This window comes from Triticum aestivum, chromosome 7B, assembly GCF_018294505.1.
Source record: "Triticum aestivum cultivar Chinese Spring chromosome 7B, IWGSC CS RefSeq v2.1, whole genome shotgun sequence".
Lineage (NCBI taxonomy): Eukaryota > Viridiplantae > Streptophyta > Magnoliopsida > Poales > Poaceae > Triticum > Triticum aestivum.
In genome coordinates, this window is record NC_057813.1 from 223,285,804 (window position 1) to 223,310,179 (window position 24,376).

The 24,376-nt window shown below is 46.0% G+C and overlaps 1 long non-coding RNA gene across 14 annotated transcripts; it reads right to left on the reverse strand.

The window, feature by feature from the left end:
• Positions 1-300: 300 nt before the first annotated feature.
• Positions 301-14,238, reverse strand: LOC123157255 (uncharacterized). Of its 14 annotated transcripts, none has more exons than XR_006478850.1 (8): positions 13,681-14,238; positions 13,076-13,144; positions 12,155-12,365; positions 11,981-12,064; positions 11,543-11,892; positions 1,799-1,916; positions 1,597-1,706; positions 301-676 (listed from the first exon to the last, which is right to left on the reverse strand). It is a non-coding gene; the product is annotated as an uncharacterized lncRNA (long non-coding RNA). The 14 variants fall into 14 exon arrangements; XR_006478849.1 differs by lacking the exon at positions 301-676 and adding an exon at positions 733-1,058 and having other exon boundaries at positions 1,597-1,916; positions 13,681-13,791; positions 13,850-14,238; XR_006478843.1 differs by lacking the exon at positions 301-676 and adding an exon at positions 733-1,058.
• Between the last annotated feature and the right edge of the window lie 10,138 nt (positions 14,239-24,376).

Consider the following 24,376-nt stretch of genomic DNA (forward strand, 5'->3'; position numbering starts at 1 on the left):
ATCCTTGGATTCTCCAATAACTAGATCGGCAACACGCCTTGGCGCGAGGATGCCGGTCCAACCGATATGACCAAGCAGTGAAGATCAAGCCGCATGATGCATTAGTAGGATAGCAAATTTAGCACATGTAACGGGACAACTTAATCGAAGACGTGCTACTTGCCGAAACCCAACTCCCACATGCGTGTGCCTATTAAGGATGAAAGTGCAGAGACTATATCAGGATGGAAATGTATCAAGGAATTAATCAAAAAAGCTCAATGATCAAACCCCTAATATAGCTCTTTTTCGATTAACATCTGATATTACTCAATATACCCCAGGATGGAAATATATATGATATTACTCAAAGAGTAGGTGATGGTAGATACTCACAACAGTAATCACCTCGTAAAATATCTAAAAACATGGCCCTATCTACATGCCATCGGCACATTTGTTATACAATGTGACATGAAATACCAAAGCAACGTTTGGTATGATAGAAACCAAAAGCAGGCCATAGTATTAGTCTCAGATAACTTATTTACACTATTTTTCATACTGCACAATAGTAAACTACATGGTTGACTATTGCATATATAACTTTGTCCACACGCCTTCATTCGATTTGCTTGATATATAACTTTGTCCACACTCCTTCATTTGATTTGCTTGCATGTTGTGACACACGGATCTACTAAAGGACATATTGTGTTAGGCAAACTATTCAAATAGTGCATCTCATGGATGGGGAGAAAATAATTTAGTCTATATGAAGGAGAATCACTCTGGATAATATACAATGATCTGGATACAGTGTAGCCTCTTCAACATAAAAGAATATAAAAGATAAAATTAAAATTATTTTATCTTAGTATTCTACATGGCCTACAATATGGGCAACAGATAAGAATCACAACCCTATGGTGACACAAGAAGCCTCTGAAGCAAAGAAGGCGGCTCAGCGGTTACACGAAAAGCGTAGGAGGTGGCACGCTGGCCTACATCTCCTCAAGCTCTGTGTGGTTCCCATCAATAAGGTAAGGGTCCATGAAACCACACATAATTATTTTCGCCTGCGAAGTCACAACACAAATAACTATGGGATCTTATTTTCTAGAAAAGGATCAACAATTAGAATGCTAGATCTTGGCAACAACAACATAATACATACTTCCATATCAGAGACATAAATTTCTTAATTTCGAAACAATGCGCTTCTAAAATCTTCTATCTATCAACAACATAGTATTAGTGGTTGTGCTTTCAGCAACATAAACAATTAAGGACATGCAACCAATAGAAACTCAACATAAGTTAGTTTTCGTGAGAAACACAACCAATAGAAGCTGAATAAAGCAACAGAAGGAACCAATAGATAACTTTATTGGCACCTAGCATATATGGTTCAATTCTCTTTCAACTAAAATATATATGCAAAGGTGGGTCTGGTTACCTTGCATTAATTTAACATAAATGAATTTTGCTTCCCACGGAAAAACAAACATCAACATAGTTAGTGCAAGTACAGTGCATGATTCAGTAGAAGATGGATGTGTTTAGTAGCTATATTCTGGTTGAGGTAGAAGATGCAGAGTGAACGGTATATAGTACCACTTTATTGGGAGATTCGGCATTTTAGACCTTGGCTTCCTCCCCGAGCTGCTCCTGCTCCGCTTTCTGCTTGCGCGGCTCGGCTAGAGATGCCAATGCTCCAGATAAAACTATAAGAAAATAATAACAGGAGAATCCATTAAATTTGTGAGGGTATCGGAGGCAGGAATACATATTAAGATTAAGAACAAATAGAAATGACCTTTTGCCTCTTGTAGAATAAGATTTCACAATAAATGAATCGGAAAATTGATCTTAGTTGCACGGACAAAAGCATGCAGAGCTGGATTTATAGCTTTACGGTCAGCAGTACCTACAGTCTGATGCAACTGATCCATTGAAGAACAGATAGTAAAAGCTGATAGAAATACACAGGTGCGGCTAGTCTAATTTAAAATCTACCAGGTCAACGAAGCTCACTTCCAATTGATAGAAAAGCTACACATTACGCATGTATTTTTTTTGAGCAAAAATTATTATACATGTATTGAATAAAGAACTTCGGGTCAAAATTACATTTAGATATTAATCGAAGGAAAAATAAATTGCAAAGGAGATGGATACTATAAAGCAAACAAATCATCGTTCTGAGTCAGCAAAATCAATCACTAAAAGGCAGGAATCATGTGGTCTTCGAGAGAAGAGCAGCATCCTTCTCTCCATTATCACACATGATTCTATTTTGCACCCGATAGAAATAGAATACCTTCTCAGGCCATACCCAACCCGCTAACAAAGCAAAATACAACATAGCATGACACCTATGAGATGCCAGAAGAATATTTAGATAGCCATGATGGCTGTCAATTCTGATGGGCCGCTGAACAAAGGGTTAGAAGCATTTCATGTCAATGATGTAGTAACAGGAAGCAATAATCTAGGTTATGTACACATAAGGATAGATACTTGATCATATGTACATAGGATTCATAATAATTAGACCTGGTCATTTCTACATACAGAGGAAGCACTCAGTAGTGCATCAGGGGGCGTAGCTTGCCGCGCGGTGCCCGCCGAACTTCATACCATCAGACATGAAAATGGACTGGGAATATAGATGTTTTGGCGCATTGGAGGTCATAATTAATTAATTATAAATCATGTTGCTGGCCACTTAATAAGAAATTCAGTCATAAATAAACGCTGGCATCATATAGAAACACTGACCATTTAGAAACACTGACAGATGATGATGCGGAGCATCCCTCGCTCATCCCCATGGACGTGTCTACATCTTCCTCAACACCACTTGGACCCATGACAAGAGCTAGAGCCAAGGCTATCGAAGATAAGGTGAACTCGCTCCTTTCCGAACTTCCTCTCTCTACTCACGAGACTTGGCTACTACCTTATACGGACACTTTGTGTGTGATCAGGTACCTGGAGGAAAGCCAAGGTGCATCTACATCCATTGGACAAGAAGGCGAAGCTACCAACCACGAAGATCAAGAAGAAGGTCCACCGGAGAAAGCTCCAGCCACCGGACATCCGGCCCAGACCGGACAACCGGCGCCTGAAGCCCCAGCCGCCAAGTCCCAGCCAGATCAGGCCCCAGCGAGCGGACGTCCGGCCCGGACCGTACGACCGGCGCCTGAAGCCCCAGCCAGGCCCTAGCGAGCGGACGTCCGGCCCAGACTGGACAACCGGCCACACTCTAGCAAGCGGACGACCGGAGCCACCGGACGTCCGGCATCTGTCAACAGAAGGGAAATTAACGGAAGTATGAAACTTCCGGACGTCTGGCGCACCCATTCCAGAGAGCTTCCAGCGGACGTCCGGCGTCACCGGACGACCGGTCCCTCATGAGCCACCGGACGACCGGCCCCCAGCGGACGACCGGTGCCTGTCTGCGCACAGTTTCGGGCCAAAGCCCATGTACCCCTCTACTTCGCCCCCTTTTGCACTAAGACTATAAATAGGACCCCTCCTCCTCCTAGCTAGAGTTAGCATTGGATTAGCTCATATTTGTGTGAGAGCATTTGCTCATCCACTTGGATACTTCTCCTCGGAGATCACAACCTCTTCGGAGAAGATCCCCCAAGCGGATTCAAGACCCCTCTCTAGGGAAGAACATCAAGGCCACCTCGCGGAGAAGAACGGTTCCTTTGTATCCTTACCTTTGTTGACTTTGGATCTCGTGTATCTCTTATGTGTGTGGTGATCTAGCACTTGTGTGATCGATTCCTTATTGTTTTAGTGATTCTCTCTCTCGTTTTCCCCGTGTTTCCCTTTGTGCTTCCGTGTGTTCTTCGTGATTCCCCGTAGGATCCACTCCAAACGTGAAAGATCGACGCTATAGGGTTCCACCCTACATCATCTTGGTATCATGAGCCACGTTGATCACGTTTTTGGAGCCCCTACCTCGTGTTTTCTAGCTTGATTTTGTTGTTTTAGTCCTAAATCCGAAAATCCCCACCAAAAATAGCCCCAAATTTTTTTTGTGATTTGTTGGTGTGATGAAATTTTGTTGGATTTGGTCCATGGATTTGTGTTGCTACGTGTGGATCTAGCTTCCCCCACCCTCCCCACCCTTTTCCATCCACCAAATCACTCGATTTCGACCTCACCATCTTCTTCTTCCCCAGAAATCTCGCAGTTCTTCCCGAGCCCGACTTTCGCCCAGGTTCCGGACGACCGGAAAATGTCGGACGTCCGACGAAGACTGGACGACCATAAAAGCCCGGACGTCCGTAAAACCCTGACGAAACTGAACTTTGTCAGTTCTACCACCACCACAACCCCACATTCCACCATATCTTCCAAACCCATATACACCAAAATCTTCCCCGATACCTCCTATGACGATTTTGACACATTTTGGTCCTTGAGATTTTGAGTTGTGGCTCCCGTATCCTTTTGTGTTTCGGCTATCTAGGTACGGTTCGACTTCATCACCACCACGGCTCATCTTCGCAAGGGTATCATCATCGCCAAGGACGGTAACTTCGACGACATCTTTGTCATACCTTGCAATTGCATTGATACCCCACATGGCCCTACTTTTGCGTAGCTTACCCATCGAGACTAGCCATTGAGTATTGCCGGCAACGTGACTTGTGCACATTTAGTGATCATACTCCATAGCATACATACCATACCATAGTGGTGCATATCTTGAGATACACTTGTGTGTCACAAAGTTCATAGCATACACAATTGCTATCTTGGTTCGTGAAGTTTTGCATGAGAAAAGAGCTCAAAAGTGAAAGAGCCACCCAAGCTTTTAAGCAAAGAGGAAAGATAAGCAAAGAGCTTATGAGCAAGAACCATAGCACCATACTACATTAAGATTGTTATATTGGATCATCTTGGATCATTGCACCAAAATACCATACATATAGCATACTTGGGATAGAGATAGTTGCATTTTTGCCTAGTAGGTTGTGCACAAGTTTGCGTATCCGCCTATTGTGCAATCGTGCTAGCGTCTCTCTAGTATTGTGCAACAAGAGCATTTTCGTGGTTTCCACATTTTGGCTCACTTTTGGTTTGCACAATCCCACTTATCTATTTGCGTGTGTGTTTCCGTGTACTATTACTTGCTTGGTCTACTTGTTGCATTTGCAAATTTGTGAATCATTTCCAACATTATTTAAGCTCACTTACTATTGCATCAAATTTTATGCCACCATCCTAACCAAGCTCCACTATAAGCTTTTACTTGTGTAGGTGTGAGAACCGACAAGAATTGGTACCAATAGTGCTATTTCATTGTCCGCATTTGAATGAACTTGATTCATCTTCAACATCGGTCAAAGGTACATTGGTATTAGTTCTTCTCCTTCTACCACTCACATTTTGCTTGAAATGATGGATAGGCCAAGTACTTCTACCAACCCATTCTTCATCGAGCAAGACGATGACATGTCATCATACGTCACCAAGAGCCACCTCTTTGGTGCACAACGAGCATTGCATCAAGAGCAACAAGCAATGAACGACCGAATCGACAACCTCGCCACCGACTTACGACTCTCCGAGCAACGTACAAGAGACTACTTCGACAACAAGCTCGACGCGCACAAGCAAGAGAACGATGCAAGAATGGACGAAATCCACGCCTTGTTGGTGAACCGGCCTCCTTCTACATCCTCATACTCAAGACGGAGCCACTCAAGTCGACACTCTGATGACTCCTTCTCCGGCTCAAGTACACCGTCATTGAACACTCTTCGACGAGCCGCGCGTCAAGACCGTCATGCATCTCGCAACCCGCTACATGTCAAGCATTCACAAGAGCAAGACGATGAGCAAGTCCCTCATCCCCAATCAAACCAAGTAGCGTTTGCTCAAGCTCAAGAACGACAATGTCTTCGTCGCCAAGAAGAACAAGAACGAGCGCGTCTACATCAAGAGCAACAAGACGCCGAGGCTCAACGTCTTCAACAACAACAACGAGAAGCACAAGCTCTTGAGGCGGAACGTGCCCTTCAAGCATCAAGTCGAGCTATCGCCAACCGCAATCGCGAACGGAGCAATCAAGAGGAAGCCCTTCGAGAAGAAATCCAAGAGAGGAACTACCAACCGCGTGCGCAACGTCAAGCTCCTCAAGCTCAACCTCAACCTCAAGGTCAACAAGAGCAAGTTGATCATGGACTTCCTCCACGTCAAGAGAAACATGAGGATGATTACCCTCCATGTCAAGGGCGTCATCATCACCATCACCAACAACACAATGAAGAGCAACGCTATGGAAAACTCAAATTCACAATGCCCAAGTTCAATGGAAGCAATAATCCCGAGGAGTACCTTTCATGGGCATTGAAGGTCGACAAGATCTTTCGTTTGCACAACTATGAGGAAGAGAAGAAGATTGCTATGGCATCACTTGAGTTCCAAGACTATGTGCTCATATGGTGGGAACAAGTCCTTGAGCGCCGACAAGCAAGAGGTGAACCTCCAATCACCACTTGGGCTCAAATGAAGGATGTCATGCGAGCACGTTTTGTGCCAACCTACTACAATCGCGATCTCTTCAAGAAGCTACAACTCCTCAAGAAAGGAACAAAGAGTGTTGAAGAATACTACAAGGAAACGGAGATTGCCATGATTCGAGCCAATGTCACGAAGGATGATGAGCAAACAATGGCACGATTCTTGAATGGACTCAATCATCCCATCAAGAAGATCGCCGACTTCCAACCCTACTCCAACCTCATTGAGCTCGTGCATCAAGCTACAAAGGCGGAACGCCAAGTGCAAGATGACTTCAAGTACGCCAAGTACTCCTCCAAGACCTACGGCTTCTCCAACAACCAAGCTTCAACAACTACTCCAACTTCGACATCAACCAAGCCTTCTCCAAGCAACAACGACAAGTCAAGTTACAAGAAAACTTCCACAAGTTCAAGTCGTCTTCCTCCTACTACAAGCAACTTCAAGCCGCGTGCTTCGTCATCTACTCCGACCGATGAGACCGTCAAGACAAGCTCCTTCAAGTGTTTCACTTGCGGAGGCCGAGGCCACAAGTCCTATGAATGCACAAACAAGCGCACCATGATCCTCAACAATGATGGCACCTACGACTCAATGAGTGAAGATGAAATGGAAGCTATTGAGCAAGTAGCCATGCATAGGCGAGTGAATGAGGATGAAGATGATCAAGTCTTTTGTGATGAAGATACGAGCCCTGCTCTCGTTGTCTCCAAGGTCTTGACTCTTCAACATCAACAAGAAGAAGACCAACGATGCCACATCTTCCACACAAAGGCCGGCATCAATGGACGATCCGTCAAGGTCATCATCGATGGAGGTAGTTGCCACAACTTGACAAGTGAAGAACTATGCTCCAAGCTTCAATTGGTCAAGAAGAAGCACCCGCACCCCTACAAGGTTCAATGGCTAAGTGACTCCAGCACTATACGAGTTGAGCATACGGTCCAAGTATCCTTCAAAATTGGTGCATATGAGGACACTTTGGAGTGTGATGTGGTCCCAATGACCGTTTGCCACCTCTTTCTTGGTCTACCATGGCAATTCGACCGTGGTGTCTTCCACAACGGGCGTACAAACCACTATAGCTTCAAGATGAAAGGAAAAGAATATGTGCTACGACCCATGTCTCCTAGTCAAGTGATAGCCGACAAGCAAGCCACCCACCATAGAGAGAAGAGTGAGAAAGTGAGCCACCAAAAAGTGAGTGAGAGCCACAAGCCAAACTTGAGCGCCTCTTCGCCTAGAGAGAAAAACCTCATACTATTTGCCACCAAAAGTGAGATGAGAGAAGTGTGAGAGAACCCATCGAGTGTGATGCACTTTGTCCTTGTGTGCAAGGATGGAGAAACAAAAACTAACACCATTCACGATTTACCTTTGGTGTTTCAATCTCTTTTGTAGGAATTTCAAGATGTTTTCCCTGATGAGCTACCTCCAGGTCTACCTCCTCTTCGAGGCATTGAGCATCGAATCGACCTCATCCCCGGAGCGCCACTTCCAAATAAAGCTCCATACCGTGTCAATCTTGAAGAAACCAAGGAGATTCAATGGCAAGTACAACAACTAATCGACAACGGTCATGTACGTGAAAGCTTAAGCCCTTGTGTCGTTCCCGTTATACTTGTGCCTAAGCCCGATGGAAGTTTCCGCTTGTGTTCCGATTGTAGACCCATAAATGCTATCACCGTTCGCTATAGGCATCCCATTCCTCGCTTAGATGATATGCTTGATGAACTTAGTGGAGCCAACTTTTTCTCAAAAATTGATCTTAAAAGTGGCTATTATCAAATACGCATTCACGAGGGTGATGAATGGAAAACGGCTTTCAAAACAAAATTTGGTTTATATGAATGGTTAGTCATGCCTATGGGTTTATCGGAGGCTCCCGGTACTTTTGTGCGTCTCATGCATCATGTACTTCGACCTTACATTGGAGTCTTTGTTGTGGTTTACTTCGATGATATTCTTGTGTTTAGCAAAACCATGAAAGAGCATCTTGATCATGTTAAGCTTGTTTTGCAAACACTTCGCAAGGAAAGTCTTTATGCTAACATGAAAAAGTGCACATTTGGTGTTGACAAAGTGGTTTTCTTGGGTTTCGTTGTTTCTTCCAAGGGTGTCCATGTTGATGAAACTAAAATTGAAGCAATTAAAACTTGTCCCCAACCCACCAATTTGCAACAAGTGCGAAGTTTTCTCGGTCTTGCAGGTCTTTATCGTTGCTTTGTGAAAAACTTTAGCACTATTGCTGCCCCTTTGCATGCTTTGATAAAGAAAAATGCTCCTTTTGTTTGGGGAACTTTGCAATCAATCGCTTTTGACGAGCTCAAGTCTTTGCTTACTCATGCTCCGATTCTTGTTTTGCCTAATTTTGACAAAACTTTTGAGGTTCATTGTGATGCAAGTGGTACCGGAATTGGCGGAGTTTTGATGCAAGAAAAACGAGCCATTGCATATTTTAGTGAAAAACTCTCCGGTGCTCAACTTAACTACCCCATATATGACAAAGAATTGTATGCTTTAGTGCGTGTACTACATGTTTGGGAACATTATCTTAGGCCTCATGAGTTTGTCATCCATACCGATCATGAAACGCTCAAGTACTTAAAAGGTCAAACTAAATTGAACAAGCGTCATGCCAAATGGAGTGAACTTATTGAATCTTTCCCATATGTGATCAAGTACATTAAGGTTAAGGAAAATGTAGTTGCCGATGCACTTTCACGCATATGTACGCTTGTCACTAAACTTGAGTTGAATGTTATTGGTTTTGAGCACATCAAAGACTTGTATGCTAGTGATCCATCTTTTGCACCTCATTATGCCAAATGTTTGACGCATACATCTTGGGAACAATATTACATCAAGGATGGTTATCTTATGAGAGCTAACAAACTATGCATTCCCGAGTCTTCTCTTCGTTTGCTCCTTTTGCAAGAGGCTCATGGAGGCGGACTCATGGGACACTTTGGACGCGACAAGACTTTCGCCACGCTCTCCAAGAACTACTTTTGGCCCAAGATGTTCCGCGACGTCTCACGCTTCACTACTCGATGCTCTACATGCCGCAAAGCTAAGTCAAAAGCTCAATCTCATGGTCTTTACATGCCTGTTCCTATTCCTTATCAACCTTGGGAAGACATTAGCATGGATTTTGTACTTGGTTTGCCTAGAACTCAAAATGGAAAGGATTCCGTGTTTGTTGTTGTGGACCGATTTTCTAAGATGGCACATTTCATTCCTTGCAACAAGATAGACGATGCTTCACATGTTGCACATCTCTTTTGTAGGGAAATCTTGTGTCTCCATGGAGTACCAAAGACAATCGTATCCGACCGCGACGTCAAGTTCTTGAGCTACTTTTGGAAGACCCTATGCGCCAAGCTCGGAATCAAGCTCTTGTTCTCATCCGTGTACCATCCTCAAACCGACGGCCAAACGGAGGTGACGAACCGGACTCTCTCCACTCTACTTCGCGTGTTGATCAAGAAGAACATCAAGGAGTGGGAGGCATGTCTACCCATCGCCGAGTACGCCTACAACCGTGCAAGACATTCGACTACCGGCAAGTCTCCCTTCGAGGTCGTCTATGGCTTCAACCCATTGTCCCCATTGGACATTCTACCTCTACCTCTACAAGAGTGCACCAACATGGATGCGAGCGCACGAGCAAGCTACATCAAGAAGATGCATGAAGATACAAGGCACACCATCGAACGCCAAGTACAACGACTAGCGACCAAGCTCAACGTCAACAAGCAACCCATGATCTTCAACATTGGCGATCTTGTGTGGATACACCTTCGAAAGAACCGCTTCCCCAATGAACGCAAGTCCAAACTTCTCCCTCGAGCCGATGGACCTTTCAAGGTGCTAGCACGCTACAACGACAACGCCTACAAGATAGACCTCCCACGAGGCAAGTACAATGTGAGCGACATCTTCAACGTCAAGGACCTTGCGCCATACCATGGAGATGAAGATCTCGATCCGTGGTCGGATCCTTCCCAAGGGGGGGGGAGATGATGCGGATCATCCCTCGCTCATCCACATGGACGTGTCTACATCTTCCTCAACACCACTTGGACCCATGACAAGAGCTAGAGCCAAGGCTATCGAAGATAAGGTGAACTCGCTCCTTTCCGAACTTCCTCTCTCTACTCACGAGACTTGGCTACTACCTTATACGGACACTTTGTGTGTGATCAGGTACCTGGAGGAAAGCCAAGGTGCATCTACATCCATTGGACAAGAAGGCGAAGCTACCAACCACGAAGATCAAGAAGAAGGTCCACCGGAGAAAGCTCCAGCCACCGGATATCCGGCCCAGACCGGACGACCGGCGCCTGAAGCCCCACCCGCCAAGTCCCAGCCAGATCAGGCCCCAGCGAGCGGACGTCCGGCCCAGACCGGACGACCGGCGCCTGAAGCCCCAGCCAGGCCCCAGCGAGCGGACGTCCAGCCCAGACCGGACGACCGGCCACACTCCAGCGAGCGGACGACCGGAGCCACCGGACGTCCGGCATCTGTCAATAGAAGGGAAATTAACAGAAGTATGAAACTTCCAGACGTCCGGTGCACCCATTCCAGAGAGCTTCCAGCGGACGTCCGGCGTCACCGGACGACCGGTCCCTCATGAGCCACTGGACGACCGGCCCCCAGCGGACGTCCGGCGTCACCGGACGACCGGTCCCTCATGAGCCACCGGACGACCGGCCCCCAGCGGACGGCCGGTGCCTGTCTGCGCACAGTTTCGGGCCAAAGCCCATATACCCCTCTACTTCGCCCCCTTTTGCACTAAGACTATAAATAGGACCCCTCCTCCTCCTAGCTAGAGTTAGCATTGGATTAGCTCATATTTGTGTGAGAGCCTTTGCTCATCCACTTGGATACTTCTCCTTGGAGATCACAACCTCTTCGGAGAAGATCCCCCAAGCGGATTCAAGACCCATCTCTAGGGAAGAACATCAAGGCCTCCTCACGGAGAAGAACGGTTCCTTTGTATCCTTACCTGTGTTGACTTTGGATCTCGTGTATCTCTTATGTGTGTGGTCATCTAGCACTTGTGTGATCGATTCCTTGTTGGTTTAGTGATTCTCTCTCTCGTTTTCCCCGTGTTTCCCTTTGTGCTTCCGCGTGCTCTTCGTGATTCCCCGTACGATCCACTCCAAACGTGAAAGATCTATAGGGTCCCACCCTACATCAGATGACACGGGTCATAATATGCACATGAGCTGAATAACAGGTCTTGAGAAGGTACAAAAAGGTAGGATCCAAAAGGTGTGAAACTTTGAGGTGTTTTTTTGTAGAGCAACACAGCAAAGGGGTTCCCCTCCATTCAATTGTAACATCGATGGTAAGCTGAATAACAATTTAAACATAGGGTCTGATATGAATGATATTGCCTTAAATTGAACAAAGCATCTCATGAAGGAAACTATATATTTACCTCGTCTCTTTCTATTTTTTTCAAGGGAAAAGTGATCTACAGACAACGCTTCCCTTCCCTGTTTCTTTAGAAGATGCACACAATCTGTCGATGATAGGTGATCAAAAGTTTAGAATGTAGATACGTTAAAAGATACTGCTAAACATAGAACATGTGACATGAAAAATACAATACCCATTGTGTTTGTTCATGGCTGCAGAGGGGTGTGTGGAGGTGTTTTCTCTGATGGAGCTATCCTATGGGCATCACTCATCAACGAGAACCATGTGTATAAGCTTGACGGGGCCAATTTCAAGACCACCACGATAATGCCACAGGAGAGATACACGGACGCAGAGTCTGGCCACCCAATCCATGCTGTAGAGCGGATAGTCCAATGCATTTCCTTTGGAAAAAACACACGAAATATTATAACTACATTTGATCGGTAGTGACTCCTCATATAAGAACTAAATCTGGGGAAATGTTTCAATAAATAGGCGCTTGTAGTGACTCCTGATATAAGAACTAAAACTTTTCTAGCCTTCAACTAAATGTACTATTTCAGAATTGAAAGATTGCACATGAGAGGATGTAAGAGGCACAAGCACCTCTGTCAAGACCAAAAGCAAACACGTAAAAGGCGTATCAAACAGTTCATAGGTGTCCCAGTTCATGGATACATTGCTGCAACAGATAGCAACATAAACGATCCAGCAATCGGTAACTCTATCAAGCAAATGAAGCAAATGCTTCACATTACACCTAATCGTATTTAAATGCTAGATCTAAATAGCTGGATACGAAAGAGAAGTAAAAGAAAGCAACACATATGGCCGTTTGAAGGAGGCGAAAGAGAAGTAAAAGAAAGCAACACATATGGCCTTTTGAAGGAGGCAAGTAGATCAATGCTACCTCTGAATATAAAATTAGGCATACTAGGACAACATATGTATATGGAAAATTGAGAGATCAGCCAAAATGAAAAGGTTTAATCTGTATAGAACACTAATTAGAGCATGTGAGTTCAGAGCAAGAGCCTAACACCAAATGAACACATCATGATTACAGTGGACGAACAGTTCATCCAAAATTCTAGTGCGCGTGCAAACTTACAACAACTTCCTGCTTGATTTCAGTAGCCTCATCGATCTTTCCATGCTCCTCTGTGATTTCAGCAATTTCCTGTAAACTCAGAGGGGAAGTGAGAAAAAATAGGGTGCATGAATAAAGTTGCTCCTTATTGATCGACTTCATACATTTGATATGAATAAATAAAGAAAATAGAACAATTGGCCCTGAAAACAGTCCATTAGAAACAGAACACATTACTTAGACCCCCGAGTCCCATTAAGACCTGAAGCTTTTACAACAATTATGAACACTGCAAGGGTTCGGTTTTAGTATGCAATATGGCATGTCTATGACCCCTTACGAATGAACCAGACATCCCATTTCATAAAGGCATGAAGCTAAAGAGAACATATGTGAGACCTACTTCCTCCACACATAGCCCACTAACGTATTTCTACTACATAAATCATGATTTGTTCTCTGAATAGCCAATTCGTATGACATAAAGAATAAATCTGACAGGTTAATTGAACCAATTCTCTGGGCGACTTCTCTGAACATGTTTCCACCACATAAATATGAATAGTAGCTACATGCTCAAACAGAGAAGAAGGAAGATGGAGCGAGTTGTGGTGAGCTAGCTATACCTGTTTGAGCTGCCCCCTCCTGTCACCTGGCGAGGTAGTAGATGCAGGCTTGGAGCAAGGTTTGACGCGGCATGCCGGCCGGATCCCCTCTGCTATGGACGCAGCGGCAACCTGCACGACGGGAGATGGAAGAAGCATCGATGAGAGAGAGAGAGAGCACGATATTCACCTCATCATGATGCCCTCATCGGTCCCCATGGCGGCGGCCACCGGTGCGGTCTGCTGGCACCTCACGCTCGGCCGCTTTTGTGGCACACTCCTCCGGTAGAGCAGCACCACGAGCGGCCGCGGCCGCTCAGCAGACGGGGAGGAGATGGGCCAGGGCGGATGGGTGATGGGAGGGGAGGAGACAGAGAGGAAGGGAGCAGGACGGGCGGTGGCGGCGGCGGGAGGGCTCGGCTGGCGGGGAGGAGATGGGCCAGGGCGGATGGGCAATGGGAGGGGAGGAGAAAAAGAGGACGGGAGCAGGACGGGAGCAGGACGGGCAGAGGCGGCGGCGGGAGGGGAGGAGGCAGCGAGGAAGGGAGCTAGGTTAGGGAAGGGGAATGTGAGGGGAGGAAGAGGACGACGCGCAGGAGGGGAGGAAGGAATCGGGGGAAGCCATCTAGTGGCGGGTACGCGAAATCTCAGAAATGCCCTCGGTGGTGGCACCGATTTTATGGGCGGTAGCAACGGATTCGACACTGTTTCGATCGACAGTGTCGCGTTTCGATCCAACGAACGGGATCATCCGAGGGCAAGATCCAACGGTCAAGAACGCATCAAGAGACGAATCCGACGGCCAGGAATCGCTAAACTCTAAGGAGGCTGGCATTCTCCCAGTATGTATCTTACGCGATACCACGGACCCGAATGTACCAAGGAGCAAGCTTCTCCTTAGGCATGGAATCAGGATGGTCATGAGGACGAATGCCACCATTCCCTTCAAGGCCGGTATCATCATACCCAATAGCATTGCAGAATGCCCTCCAGGGTACTTGAAAGAGCTCATCACGGCACATGAACGTGAGAGTGTGAGCGTCATCTTCTCCAAAATGAACAGTGGCATAAAACTGATGGATAAGCTGAACATCAAAGTCACAGTTGACTAACATGAGCTTGACCGGATCAAACTCCTCATAGAGAGCCAAAGCCTCACCAAAATACTCCAAGTTGCTCCTCCAATGGTCAAGATCAATGGTCCACTACTTGGCATACCTATTCTTGTTGTGCTCAAAAAGTTCATGAACAATCCGCACTTGCATCTCATTCCGGAACTGAACGATGGTCCAACGAGGCGCAATTGGAACCTCGTATGGATTTTTTGAACGGAAGGCTTCCCAATCCGTGGCTTTCCACCGGTGCAAGGGCATAACCACACGTTGCTTGGCAGCGGCAGACTTCTCACGGCGAGTGGGCTTGGTGGGAATCACAACCTCTTATTCTCCATCACACTCAACCAGGCGCTTGCATCTCCTAGCCCTCTTCTTGGTCTTGCTACGAGGAGCAGAGCGAGAACCAGAGCCACCTGCACACACACACACATGAGAAGAACACAAGAAACCCAGCAAAGATGAGAGGATTGCACACATGAGCAAAGGAATAGATTGTTTGCGAGATAGAGAAGATTGAACAGTGCTAAGTGGTTCAGACATCGCGGTTGTACCGGTTCTACAATTGGTAGTACCGCTCCAGCAGTTGTACCGCCCCTTGAGGTGGTAGAACCGCTAGGAGAGCAGTATTGCCAGTTGTAGAAAGACCATCCACGAGATTTGAATCAAACGAACAATATTCTAACTTCTAAGAGATGCAAACAAGCAGGATGTATATAAAGATCTCTTCCACCCAATAGTTTGAACAATAAACGCGAAATGTCAAGTAATGCCTTAGAAGAAGGGAAAGGAACCCTAGAGCGAAGGAAACGGGGCATTACCGGCATCCATTCGAAGAGATCGGGAAGGAGGGGGCCTCCACGGAGCGGATCCACGGAGAGCCCACGGATCCGGAGCGCGACTTGCACTCCAGGGCAGGGGCAATGGCGACCGGCGGCTAGGGCAGGAGATGGAGGAGGAAAGGGGATGAAGGGAAAAGAAAACCCTTCGGCCCCGACCCTATTTATATGCCTGCAGATGCGAAGCAGTTGTACCGCTTCCAGGTACGTGTCAGTGGTTCCGGGCGGTACTTCCGTTGCCTGAAAGGCTGCGGTAGTACCGCCTGTAACCAACCGGTAGTACCAGCTAGAAGCACAACCTGGGGTCGAGCAGTGGAACCGCTCAGACACCCCTGGGAGTCCTCCTGGGACGGTACAGACCGAGTGCACCAGCGGTTGAACCGCCTGGGCCACCAGTTGTACCGCCCAGTCACCATTACCCGAACCAAGATCAAAATGTGTGCAATTGGATTGGGTGGTTTAAGAGATGGAGAAAGGCTTGGGACAGAGCACGACACTGGAATATGGTGTGATGATCTCCAAGAGAACAAAAACAACCAACGAGAAAAACCACAACTTGGAGATCACAATACCTAGGTCCTAACACAAGACTAAGCAAGAGCGAAGAAGACACAAAGAAACCAACTCCAACTTCCCTTTAAAAGGAAGGGCGGTGGCCGAGGCCACCTATGTTTGAGTGTAAAGTATGGCACCGCGAAGATTTTAACATTGGGCCCATGACCAAAACTCATCTTTAAAGCACAAGTACCATCAAAAATGGCTAATGTGAAAGACTTGATCAATTTCTACATAATGGGGGGAGGAAGAATTCATTGAGAGAACAATACTCCCCCTATGTCCATGCCTACACCTAGAACAAGACATCATGATGAGTATGGTGGGGTGTGCAAAGGTTCAAGACACATTGCTTGAATCAATGATATTTAGCTCATGCCTTAACTCGCGAAATCTTGCTTCATCCAATGGCTTCGTGAAGATATCTGCAAGGTTATCATGTGTGTTGACATAGTTGAGCTCGATCTCCCCTCGCCTAATATGATCCCGGATGAAATGATATCGGATCTCAATATGCTTCGTCTTGAAGTGTTGCATCGGGATGAGAGAAATCTTGATTGCACTTTCATTGTCACAGCAAAGAGGCACTTTGTCACAATTGACACCGTAATCCTTCAAAGTTTGCCTCGTCCATAGAAGTTGTGCACAACAACTATCGACGGCCACATACTCCGCTTCGATGGACGAGAGAGACACACAACTTTGCTTCTTAGAAGACCAACTCACCAAAGAGCAACCAAGGAATTGGCACCCTCCGGAAGTTGACTGCCTATCCACTTTGTCTCCCGCCCAATCTGAGTCCGAAAATCCCACAAGGTTGAAGTTTTCTCCTCGTGGGTACCATAAGCCAAAGTTTGTGGTATGTGCCAAATATCGAAAGATTCGCTTGACCGCCACATAGTGGCTTTCCTTAGGTGTGGCTTGAAACCGTGCACAAATTCCCACACTCAACATGATATCCGATCTAGATGCACAAAGGTAAAGCAAGGATCCAATCAAGGAGTGATATACCTTTTGATCCACCGCTTTACCATTGGGATCTATGTCAAGTTGGCTTTGACGGGCATTGGAGTGGAAGCTGGCTTGACATCACTTAGCTTGAATCTCTTGAGCATGTCTTGAGTGTATTTGGCTTGGTTGATGAAGGTTCCTTCTCTTCTTTGCTTCACTTCGAACCCGAGAAAGAACTTCAACTCTCCCATCATGGACATCTTGAACTTTGAGGTCATGAGAGCGGCAAATTCCTCACTGAAAGCTTTGTTAGGGCAACCAAAGATAATATCATCAACAAATAGTTGGCACACAAACAACTCCCCTTTAACCTTCTTAGTAAAAAGAGTGGGGTCGATTTTCCCAATTTCAAACACACGATCTTGCAACAACTCGGTAAGGTGGTCATACCATGCACGTGGGGCTTGTTTAAGGCCACAGAGTGCCTTATCAAGTTGGTACACATGATCGAGGAAATAGGGATCCTCGAACCCGGGGGGTTGTTTTACATACACCAACTCATTAATAGGACCATTAAGAAAAGCACTCTTCACATCCATTTGTTGCAACTTGAAGTTATGATGAGAAGCATAAGCAATCAACAAACGAATAGATTCAAGGCGAGCAACGGGAGCAAAGGTTTCACCATAGTCGATACCCTCGACTTGGGAGTAGCCTTGTGTTACCAAACGAGCCTTGTTGCAAATGATAATTCCATGAGAATCTTGCTTGTTCTTGAATATCCACTTGGTTCCAATGACACTATGGTTCCCCATTGGCCATGGCACCAATCTCCACACCTTGTTGTGCTCGAAGTTGTTGAGTTCTTCATGCATGCAATTAAGCCAATTCGGACCCTCGAGTGCCTCATACACCTTTTGGGGCTCAACACAAGAAACAAATGCATGATGTTCACAATAGGTTGCTAATTGTCTACGAGTGCTTACCCCTTTCTTAAGCTTCTAAGCAGATTCGTCATGAGATGATCTTTGGTAGTGAGCTTGGATGCAATCTTAGCGGCACGATGCTCCAATTCCTCCTCAGAAGTGAGTTGAGGAGCAGAAACTTGATCATCTTGAGCGTCATCTTGAGCTTATTCTTGATCTTGAGCTTGCTCTTGATCTTGAACTTGCTCGATGGTGAGAACTTGACCTTGGGCATCACTTGGTGGTTCACCACCATCTTGAGGTTGATCTTTCCCTTGATCTTGTTCATTTGGCTGAGGGCCTTCACTTTGTTCTTCGGAAGCGTGTGGGTCTTGGGTTGGTGATGGTTCCACTTGAGTGGAACATTGTCCTTCTCCTTTGGCCACAAGGAGTTTCTCAATGGGTAGGATATGACCAACACCCATTCTTCTTATGGCTCGGGGAGGAATTTCATCACCTACATCACAAGTACCACTTTGCTCCACCTGGGAGCCGTTATTCTCATCAAACTCCATGTTACACGTCTCCTCAATAAGTCCCGTGGACTTATTGAGGTCACGGTAAGCATAGGAGTTTGTAGCATAACCAACAAATATGCCCTCTAGCCTCAAATTTAGACAACTAAACACCTTTCTTGAGAGTGAAGCACTTACACCCGGAAGTACTTGAGGTTGGGCTTGTTACCGGTGAGAATCTCATATGGAGTCTTGTTCAAGCCTTTGAGGATATAGAGCCGATTGGATGCATGACAAGCGGTGTTGATGACTTCGGCCCAAAAGTTGTATGGAGACTTGAACTCCGCCATCATGGTCCTTGCCGCATCCATCAACATCTGGTTCTTCCTTTCCGCAACACCATTTTGTTGAGGGGTGTATGGTGTGGAATATTGATGCTTGATCCCCTCGTCACTAAGAAACTCATCCAAGGTGTAGTTCTTGAACTCGGTGTCGTTGTCACTTCTTATTGTCAAGATCTTTGCATTGTGTTGGCATTGAGCTTCATTTGCAAAGTCAATGACGGTTTGTTGAGTCTCACTCTTCCTCTTGAAGAAGTATACCCAAGTGTATCTTGAATAGTCATGCACAATCACCAAGCAATACTTTCTACACCCAAGACTATCAAAGGATGGAGGCCCAAAGAGATCCAAGTGAAGGAGATCCAAAGGCCTTTTTCAGTAAATGATCGCCGTGGGAGGGTGAGACTTCTCATGTAGCTTTCCTTCAATACAAGGACTGCAAGCACGATCTTTGGCAAAACTAACATTTGTTAGTCCACAGACATGGTCCCCCTTGAGAAGACTTTGCAAAGATCTCATATTGACATGGGCTAAACGGTGATGCCAAAGCCATCCCACGTCAACTTTAGCCATTAGGCATGTCGCGGTCTTAGTGGGTCTCTCCGAGAAGTTAATCACATAGAGACCATTCTCGACATGCCCAACAAAGGCTACTTTAAGAGTCTTGCTCCACAAGAGGGCCACGGTATCAATATAAAAGAAAGTGGAAAATCCCAGGAGCGCAAGTTGACGAACGGAAAGTAAACTGTATGCAAGGGACTCAACAAGCATGACTTTCTCGATCGTGAGATCATGAGAAATGACAACCTTGCCAAGACCCAATACCTTAGAAGACGAGGCATCACCCCACTCGACATTGGTGGGCATAGATGGAATCTTGTGCACGTCCACCACCAAGTCCTTGCTTTCGGTCATATGATTTGTGGCTCCACTATCGAGCAACCATGACCCCCCACCGGAAGCAAACACCTACAAGAGATCAATACTTGGTTTTAGGTACCCATTTTGTAATGGGTCCTTTGATGTTAGTAACAAGGGTCTTAGGAACCCAAATAGACCATTCAATGTACTCATAAGGAGAACCAACAAATTTAGCATAAACATGCCCATCACTAGCACGACATAACACATAAGAAGGGTTAAAGTCGTCGCCTTTGTTGGAAGGGGTGGCGTTGCCCTTCTTGACACCACCACCCTTCACCTTGTTCTTCTTCTCCTTAAGCATCCTCTCCCTCCTTCACCAAAGTTTTCTTGAGAGGAGGAGGTCGTTTGCCCTTGTCATTCTTCTTCTTGTTCTTAGACTTGGGTGCAAACCCAATCCCCTCCTGTCACGACCGGTTTTCCGGGTACGAATTTCTAGAAAATGGCCGTTGTGCTCACCAGCCCCAGGATTACTGTTAGCTGATGAGGCACCAACTTGATACAGAAATTCCAAGCAAAATACAAAATATGTAGTACAAGACCATTCTGGCCTATGAGTACAACAAATGGTTTCTAGTGGTTGAGGGCGGAAGCGGTTTTTGGATCATCTGTGTCTATGGGACTCCATTTCCCACAGGAACAGCTGACCAGGTTAACTCCTATCTTCGCGAGGCGGCTACCACCACTGCTTAGGTTCCGGGGCTGTCGTCGCAACGCTCCTCTCCAAGCAAGAAATCTGGCCAAGACAATAGCCAGGGACAAGCCAGTGAGTACTTTGAATGTACTCACAAACATTATGAACACTGGGATAATATAAATGATAATCATGCACTGAAATATTCTATGATCACATCGTCGGTCATAAATAAAAATCTTTTATGCATGCAAGCAGGTTATTTATATGCAACACGAACAAGCAATAATGGAGTGGAAATAAAATGTCACAGTCGGGTGTCTGTGTGACACCACATAAAGGGCTTATAAAGTAAATAAATAACAAGCAATGCCACAGTTGGGCGTCTCAGCGACACCACATAAAGGGCTTATAAAGTAAATAAATAACAAGCAATGCCACAGTCGGGCGTCTCAGCGACACCACATAAAGGGCTTATAAAGTAAATAAATAACAAGCAATGCCACAGTCGGGTGTCTCAGCGACACCACATAAAGGGCTTATAAAGTAAATAAATAACAAGCAATACCACAGTCGGGCGTCTCAGCGACACCACATAAAGGGCTTATAAAGTAAATAAATAACAAGCAATGCCACAGTCGGGCGTCTCAGCGACACCACATAAAGGTCTTATAAAATAAATAATCACAATGAATATCCAGGAGGTAGAACCGTCCCAGGGATACTCAATGATATAATGGGTTAGTCCATAATAATAATAATCATAATCATCACAAGTCATAAGTCACAATCCAAGTTCTGGTTTAAAAATTTCTCCTCCGAAGACCGATACTAAGACCGACACTTGACCTATCCCAGACTGTAGTCCTTAACCATGGATACGGCTATTCGAATAGATTTAATCTCTACAGAGGGTGTACTCTTTACCCACGAGTAACGGATTCCTTTAGTCCATCGGGACTAATTCCGTCTACGGTCTTTTAATTGAAAACACACCTGACTTGCACACACCAGCTTAACTCACCGGTGTCTGGAATCACCCACGACACCTGTCAAGCAAAACTCTAAGTGGGGAGGCTACAACCTCGCGTAGCATGGGATCAAATTTATACCGCGCGCTCTAAGGGGTGCCCCCCTCTCAGTCCCAACCGGAAACACCCATGCCCCCGGACCAGGTGGCCTGCCTACCGGCTACAACCGGTATCTTGCACCATGGCCTCTCTGTACGGTGTGTGCTTGAAAGGGGTTGACGACTTACTGAACCGTACCCTACCTGTTGTAGGGACAAGTGGTAGTACGAAACAAGTATGGGGGTTACTGGAACAAGACTTGATCTACGATCGACTCAGGAGGTTTATGAATTCCTTGCATGATATGTGTAACCAATATATATTTCAACCAACAGAATCACAGCTCATTATACCTTACTATGCCATACCGGACATAACCGTCCCGATGGAGACCGGCGACAAGCTCACGCCTACCCAAGGCAGAGGCTTTCCCGGATTCCTTTCCGGCATGCATGCAAGGCACATGAGGATGATTACCATCACAAGTATATTCATTTCCAATAGCAAGGAAATCACTAATATGCATTCATGCAAAGGATCATATCACCACATAAAATAACGAGTTTTCCGAAATAAGGTGGTGTTATAATCGTGTCAACCAACACATCAAAAATATTATGCCAGGGTTCAGGATGCTTGCCTTCAAGTTGTGGGGAGGCAGGGTGCACTCCAAAACCTTTGAAGGCTTTCTCCTCTCTCCAAAAAATCCTATTTAAAATATTTTTGAATCAATATATAGTTTCAAAAACAGTACCAAAAAGTTGTCTGAATTTTTTTGAAATAAATCTTAAAATAAACTAGACAATATTTGGGAGAGGTAGGAAAAAGAATCAATTCATTTGGAGTTATATTCAAAAAGTTATAGACAGTCAAAGTTTTGGTCAAAATCTGTTTTTAAAATAAAACAGAAAAAGAAAAACGTTTCGAATATACGTACACGTCGAAGGCGTATTCTGGAAATATGTTTCCACTTAACCAGCATGGACCACGCGAGGAGTCACTGACTGTGGGCCCGCCTGGCCCACTGGTCAGGTTTGACTGGTCTTCCTTCCCCTCCTCTTTCTCTGCCCGAGCGGGGGCGGGACTCCGGCGAGGCTTGCTGGCGAACGGCGGCACCATTCAGGAAACCGAGGCCATCCGCGGTCTCAGGGGATCGAGGCGGTCCTATCGGTGGTCGCTTTGGTCTCTGGGGTGGACGGAGCTGTCGGCGGCGAGCTCCGCAGCGGACGGTGGTCGTCGGGCAAAGTGGGTTTTCGCCCGCGGCGTGTCCCGATCAAGATTGAGTAGGGGGGTGGACTCACGAGAGGGAGAGGGGGCTCCTGGTGAAGAGAGTGGAGAGGGGGAGGCCCTGGTGGCGCCGGAATGGCTGGGGCAGTGGCGGCGGCTGCGGTTGCCGGAGATGGGGAAGAAGACCTCCCTGGGTCGATTGACTGCCACGAGGAAACTAGGGGAGTGATCTGAGGTTGCCTCAGTGCGGGGACGAGCTCGGGACTTCTGAAATAGGCGATCGGGGTCGGTTCCATTGGTGGCCGTGGATAAGGTCACCGGCGACCGCCATTCTGTAGCTAGGGCGTCGTGGTGGCGACGAGCGCTAGTGGACACGCTTGTGGATGAGCTCGCGCTGCTCCAGGGGGCAGGTGGCGAGCGGGGGAGGCTCGGGCGGCGCCGACCTGAGCAGGGGTTGTCGGGCGGCCGTGGCGGCTAGCTCCTGGCTTGTCGGAGACGTGGCGAGGGGCTGCTTGGCGTGTTCTGGTGAGAGGGGGAGTGCGTGGCGCGGCTATGCAGCGTGGGCCAAACCAGGGGCGCGATGCGGCGGTTCGGGCGCGGCACGTGCAAAACGCGCGCTCTGCTCGCGCTCTGGGTGTGCACGACACTTTTTCGACGAAATGCCAGGGCGACCAAAATTGCTAGAGAGCTAATGCAAATCCTCAGGCCTAGGTTAGAGACAGAATGAAGGCTAATAGACAACTTGGTTTGGGACCAGGGAAAGGTTCACAACACAAAACTTTCAACCATGCCAAATCTGTCCATGCACACAGAGTGTTCGACAAAATGCCAAAGGCATCTAGGAAGTACTTGGGGTGGTCAAATCTTCCAGAGTGGGGTCTCTTTAGATGCATGAGAGGGTGGTGAGGTTAGTTTGCCAAATGGGGAAACTTGTTAGTGCAAGATTTGCAAAACTTCAATTCTGGACAGGAGGTAAATGGCATCATTTCATGAACCAAAAATGATCCAATGGGTGCATGCTCCTGGACTTAGAGGTTTAGTAGGGAGGACTACAAGTAGGAAAAGGAATCATGGGTAAAGGAGCAACTTAAGATGTAGTTGCTGTACAAATCCTCAAGTTGGACCAGTATGGAAAAGAGGTTGATTCACTCAAATTTTTCAAAGAACATCACTGGGTTTTTGCATAAAGTTGAATCATATGCTACTACTAACATCCCATAATTTTGGTGGAAGCTAGAAAGAAATATTTAAATAGGTTGTAGTGCAAATTTGCCCACTGGACCAGATTTGAAAAATATGGTGTGGAGCTCAAAATATTCAATGAATGAAATATCTTTTTGCATAAAAGTGATTTAGAAACATCACATGACATCTCCAAAATTTGGTGGGATTTTTAAAAGAATTTATCAAATGGTTGTAGTTCAAATAGGACCACAAACCATGGAAAAAACCATTTTTAAAGGAATAAAGATCAGGGAAATAATTTTATAATTAACTCCTCTGATAAAAAGAAAAGTTTTATTTGAGGGGGTAAGAGAGTCCAATAAAATTGGGAGGTTTCTCACTTGAGGTAAAAACTCCATGATAATAAGAAAAGAAATGTTTCAAAAATCAAAAGTGAGCCCAGAAAATAAAAGTTTTGATTTC